The sequence below is a fragment of the Pelobates fuscus genome, chromosome 5 (assembly GCF_036172605.1).
Source record: "Pelobates fuscus isolate aPelFus1 chromosome 5, aPelFus1.pri, whole genome shotgun sequence".
NCBI classification, from domain to species: domain Eukaryota; kingdom Metazoa; phylum Chordata; class Amphibia; order Anura; family Pelobatidae; genus Pelobates; species Pelobates fuscus.
Genome location: NC_086321.1, coordinates 326,070,596 through 326,077,150, shown reverse-complemented (window position 1 = coordinate 326,077,150; position 6,555 = coordinate 326,070,596). Strand labels below are relative to the sequence as shown.

General features: G+C 45.9%; 1 long non-coding RNA gene across 1 annotated transcript in view; it reads left to right on the top strand.

Moving 5' to 3' along the window:
- Positions 1 to 6,310, top strand: part of LOC134611601 (uncharacterized) — a 26,704-nt gene extending 20,394 nt beyond the window's left edge. The window contains exon 3 of the long non-coding RNA XR_010090902.1: positions 5,855 to 6,310. This is a non-coding gene — a long non-coding RNA (uncharacterized LOC134611601). The remainder of the gene's footprint in view (positions 1 to 5,854) is intronic.
- The last annotated feature ends 245 nt before the right edge of the window (positions 6,311 to 6,555 follow it).

The window sequence follows — 6,555 nt, the reverse complement described above, 5'->3', positions numbered from 1 at the left end:
CTTAAAATAGTGCTTACCAAGTAAAAGTCCATTAATTCCTAAAGTGCTGGAATGCATAGACGCAACAAGGAACCATCCTTCTTGGGTGACTTCAACATAGTAACACAAATGAATCATTAAAAAAGACATTATCGGTATATAACAATTTTACAACTATATACATAAAGTATACATACATATGTATACTTTATGTATATATGAATTATATACACACACAATTTAATGTTCGTAGGACTGAAAATGTAAAAAGATAAATAAAAAGTAAATAAATAAAACACATATTTATATACAAGGAAGTCGTGTCTCCTGTTTGTTTCCATGTGTCAGAGTTTGAATATTACGGACTTTGGAAGAATGGTCAAAGTTCCCAATACTCAGATGCATTTTATAATACAAGACAATAAAATATAATGAAATAATGTCTTCATACCAACTTAACAATATCTGAATAAAACCTCAAAGTTCCCCTCACTCTCAGTGTTACACAAGCATTTATCACTGTTTCCTCCCAGATTTGAGCTGTAAACAGATCTTGCATGGTTTGAAACTGAACTCAGGAACGATGCTCACAGTCTACAAGCACCATCAGGGCCGGCCTTAGGCATTTAGACGCCCTGTGCGAAAAATCTTCACAGCGCCCCCCCCCCCGTCATCCATGTATGCTATTATGTTTGTGTTGTCTGTGTATGTAATAGTACGTGTGATGACTGTGTGTGATATGTATGCTATGTGTGATATTTGTAATGGGTATATTAACAGTGTGTGATATGCGTGTATTGGTTGTATGTGACACACACACACACACACACACACACACAGAGTCAGACGGCCATACACACACAGGAAGACATCCACACACACACACAAGCAGACAGTCATACACACACACACAGGCAGACAGTCATACACACACACACACACAGACACACAAAGGCAGACAGTCATACACACACACACACACAGACACACAAAGGCAGACAGTCATACACACAGACACACACAGGCAGACAGTCAGTCATACACACAGACAGTAATACACACAGACACACACAGAGGCAGACAGTAATACACACAGACACACACACAGTCATACACACAGAGGCAGTCATACACAGTCACACACACAGACACACAGAGGCAGACAGTAATACACACAGACACACAGTGGCAGACAGTAATACACACAGACACACAGTGGCAGACAGTAATACACACAGACACACAGTGGCAGACAGTCATATACACACACACACACACACGCAGACAGTCATACACACACACACACAGACAAACACACAGGCAGATAGTAATACACACAGACAAACACACAGAGGCAGACAGTTATACACACACACACACACGCAGACAGTCATACACACACACACACACACAGGCAGATAGTCATACACACAGACACACACACAGAGGCAGACAGTCATACACACAGACACACACACAGAGGCAGACAGTCATACACACAGACACACACACAGAGGCAGACAGTCATACACACAGACACACAGAGGCAGACAGTCATACACACACACAGACAGTAACACACACACACACACACAGAGGCAGACAGTCATACACACAGACACACAGAGGCAGACAGTCATACACACACAGACAGTAACACACACACACACACACACACACACAGAGGCAGACAGTCATACACATAGGCAGAGAGTCACACTCACCTGACAATCACACAGTTACCTGTGGAGTTAATTGTGGAGGCAGTGCAGCTCCTGGTGACTGTTTGATGGGGAAGCAGGGACTCCTTCCTGCTTCCCCTGCAGCAGTTTTCCGGCGCTTTTAGCTCCGCCCCCGCCGCACGGTAAGCTCCGCCCCCGCTGCAAATTAAATTTTTTTTTTTTTTTTTTTTTTTTTTTTAAATCGGCTGTGCGGCCGCACGGCGCCCCCTGCTCCATGGCGCCCTGTGCGGCCGCACAGCTCGCACACCCCTAAGGCCGGCCCTGAGCACCATAAACACTACAATGGATTTTATGGTTCTAAGACTGCCACTTGATTAAGGGAAAGCTGTGCTGAAACCTGTATATAGATGGCAAGATCAAAAGTGAGCAGTCAAAGAGGCAGGTATAGGTTGCTCCTTCATTGTATCTAGAACGTCACAGGGATGAAAAAACAGAGACAACAAATAGAAATATGGAATGGTGAACTTAAAAGCCTTTAAGGGACACTGTAGGCACCATAACTGCTTTATCTCATTGTAGTGGTTATTGTGGCTGGATTCCTTTGGCGCTGTTATTTCTTTCAGTATTAAACCATGTTTTAATGCTAAACAAGAGTCCCCAGCAACTCATCCAGTCTGTGCTTGGGGTAATGAAGAAGCATTAGCCTGAGCAGCAAAGGATGTTTGTGATTGGCTGAGGGTGTCAGCTGACCACGTTCAGTCTATCACAGTGTCTTTGCAGGTATAAATCAGTATGGCTACAAGGAAGCGATACCCAACTTAACCATATCACCAGTGGGGGCAGGGCAATGGCAAACCAGGTATCCTCATTCAGTATTAAACTGCTTCAAATTAGTCTAGGACTGAATGGAGGGACAATGCCAGCGGACTCTAGGCATTATAACCAATTCAATGAGATGAAATTATTATAGTGCCTACAGTGTCCCTTTAAACGTGAACTGGCATTACCCAGAAATTCTTTTTTTTTTTTTAAATCGTTATTTTTGGTTCAATACACAAGAATATTATCATGACATAAAGACATAGAAAAAAAAAAAGCGTAAACTATGACATGTAATCCAGTGTGATAATCAAGCACATAATACACACTCGAACAAGGGTTTGAATATTTTGTTAAAGAAAGATGTATGTACTAACAGTAAACCAAACACTATACATCTCTAGTTTCATTGCTACCTAGGCTGCAATGAAAATTACAAAGTTGATGCAGAGTCTGGTTTTAATCCATAAAGGGCATAAATCACCGAACATTCCTAAATCACAATGGATATGGATTGACATATGACATATTGAAAACTTGACATATGGATTGACACCTGTCCTCAGAGCCCCTGATACACACTGACACAGAGCAGAATAGGGACTGTTCCCCCTACATAGGGTCACTTGGCAGATATGGATTGACACCTGTCCTCAGGGACCCTGATACACACTGACAGAGCAGAATAGGGACTGTTCCCCCTACATAGGGTTAATTGGCAGATATGGATTGACACCTATCCTAAGGATCCCTGAAACACAATGACACAGAACAGAATAGGGACTGTTCCCCCTACATAGGGTCACTTGGCAGATATGGATTGACACCTATCCTAAGGATCCCTGATACACACTGACAGAGCAGAATAGAGACTTTTCCCCCTTCATAGGGTCACTTGGCAGATATGGATTGACACCTGCCCTCAGGGACCCTGATACACACTGACGCAGAGCAGAATAGGGACTGTTCCCACCTACATAGGGTTAATTGGCAGATATGGATTGACACCTATCCTAAGGATCCCTGAAACACAATGACACAGAACAGAATAGGGACTGTTCCCCCTACATAGGGTCACTTGGCAGATATGGATTGACACCTAACCTAAGGATCCCTGATACACACTGACACAGAGCAGAATAGGGACTGTTCCCCCTACATAGGGTCACCCGTGAGCGTTGGGTGGGGGCCATAAAAATAATGAGGGGGGGACCTACTGTCCTCCCCCCGCCCCCACCCCTGCGCGGTGGGTGGGGGCCATGAAAATAATGAGGGGGGACCTACTGTCCTCCCCCCCTGCGCGGTGGGTGGGGGCCATGAAAATAATGAGGGGGGACCTACTGTCCTCCCCCCCTGCGCGGTGGGTGGGGGCCATGAAAATAATGAGGTGGAGGGACCTACTGTCCTCCCCCGCCCCAACCCCTGCGCGGTGGGTGGGGGCCATAAAAATAATGAGGGGGGGACCTACTGTCCTCCTCCCCTGGCCCCCACCCCTGCGCGGTGGGTGGGGGCCATGAAAATAATGGGGGGAAACCTACTGTCCTCCCTCCCTGTCCCCCACCCCTGCGCGGTGGGTGGGGGCCATGAAAATAATGAGGTGGAGGGACCTACTGTCCTCCCCCCGGCCCCCACCCCTGTGCGGTGGGTGGGGGCCATGAAAATAATGAGGTGGAGGGACCTACTGTCCTTCCCCCTGTCCCCCACCCCTGCGCGGTGGGTGGGGGCCATGAAAATAATGAGGGGGAAACCTACTGTCCTCCCTCCCTGGCCCCCACCCCTGCGCGGTGGGTGGGGGCCATGAAAATAATGAGGTGGAGGGACCTACTGTCCTCCCCCTGGCCCCCACCCCTGCGCGGTGGGTGGGGGCCATAAAAATAATGAGGAGGGGACCTACTGTCCTCTCCCCCTGGCCCCCACCCCTGAGCGGTGGGTGGGGACCCTAAAAAAAAAAAACAATAAGGGGGGTGACCTACTGTCCCCCCCAGCCCCCACCCCTGAGTGGTGGGTGGGGGCCCTAAATAAAAATTCCCCACCCAATCAAAGGTGACTAGGGGTCCCCAAGCCCCCTAGTCACCCACCGCCCCCACCACCAAAAGAAGTTACCCCCTACCTACCGCCTCATCCTAAAAAATAGTGAGGGGGGAATAAAATAACTAACCTGTAAAGAAAAATTCAACTTACCATTTTCTAAAATCTTCTTTCAGCCCCAAAAAAGGCCAAATAAAAAGCCATAAGAACCGATGCAATTTAAAAAACAAAACAAAAAAAAAGAGCGCAAAAAAAAAATCCATCTTCACCCATGGAGGGCTCCGCGCAGACTGAGCTCAGCAGGGTGGCGGAAGGCTTATATAGCCTTGCCATGCCCTGCAATTAGGCTAAGAACACTCTGTTTGGCTGGTTTAATTCCAAAGAACTTTCCCACGCTGTGTAAAATGACAAAGAGCACTCTGATTGGCTTAAACCAGCCAATCAGAGTGTTCTTAGCCTAATTGCAGGGTGTGGCAAGGCTTTATAAGCCTTCCCCCGCCCTGCAGAGCTCAGTCTGCGCGGAGCCCTCCATGGGTGAAGATGGATAGTTTTTTTTGTGCTTTTTTTTTTTTTTTTTTTTTTTTAAATATATCGCGTTGGTTCTTATGGCTTTTTATTTGGCCTTTTTTGGGGCTGAAAGAAGATTTTAGAAAAAAGAAGACGTCAAATGGTAAGTTGAATTTTTCTTTACAGTTTAGCTATTTTATTCCCCCTCACTATTTTTTTAGGGTGAGGGGGGTAGGTAGGGGGTTACTTATTTTGGGGTGGGGGGTGGGTGACTAGGGGCTTGGGGACCCCTAGCCACCTTTGATGGGGGGGGGATTTTTATTGAGGGCCCCGACCCGCCGCTCGGGGTGGGGGCGGGGGGGGGACAGTAGGTCCCCCCTTTGTTTTTTTTAGGGCCCCCACCCACCGCGCAGGGGTGGGGGCCAGGAGGGGAGGACAGTAGGTCCCCCCCCTCATTATTTTTATGGCCCCCACCCACCACGCAGGGGTGGGGGCGGGGGGGAGGACAGTGTGTATCAGGGATCCCTGAGGACAGGTGTCAATCCATATCTGCCAAGTGACCCTATGTAGGGGGAACAGTCCCTATTCTGCTCTGTCACGCTATGTTCGTCAGGAACTATTCGCCAGCGAACCGTCCGGGACATCACTACTGATAAGGTAGTCTTTTTCTGGAATGGGAGGTGATTTTCTTTTTCTTTTGTTTATTTTTTTGGAAAAATTACAAATAGTATGCAAAAAGTACAGCTTATCAATGACAGTGGCAGAGAATATCTCAGTTAAAGCTGTTAACATAACTGATTTTATTATGATTTAGTAATTGTATTTATTCATATTTACAGATCATTCTGCAACATCTGGCTGAAGTGTTCACAAGAAAATATTTTTTCCTAGGCAACTTTGACAATGGACGGTTTTGGCGCATTTCAGTTACCCTTTTATGTGTGGCTAATCATTGCTGTAGTGTGTCTTATCTTTCTTATAAGTTGTCTAAGGTCCCTGTTTAAGTGTTGCAAATCAACTAATTACACAGATACTAACGAGACAGCAGAATCTACCACCATTTATGCAATCAATTCTCAGCTTAATACGGGATACCAATCAAACCAAGATAACAGACCTCATTTCGAAAATCAGCATTTTCCAAGTGCTACAGTCCTGCTGTCGGAACCCTTTCGGTTTACTACAGCTCCTAACCAGGCGTATTTGCAGAACACAAACTTTACTATAGCTCAAACAACGCTCATACAAGATTTACCTCCAAGCTATGAAGACGTCATTAGACAGAAATGATGTTAACCTGGAATTATCATGTGTATGAAGTATTTTCTTACATCTATTTACCTCTAACTGCCAGACAGCAGATAGTTTTGATGAAATATTTTTAATCTTCATCCGATCTAGTCCGAGTCGTACAGAAAATTAATCTTGTACTGATTGGCACTAAAAATAAGAAGTTTGTAAGGCTTCAACCATAAACAGTAAAACAAGTCCAGTTTTCAAAACTAAACCCCAATAATGCAGACTCCATCAGGGATACGGG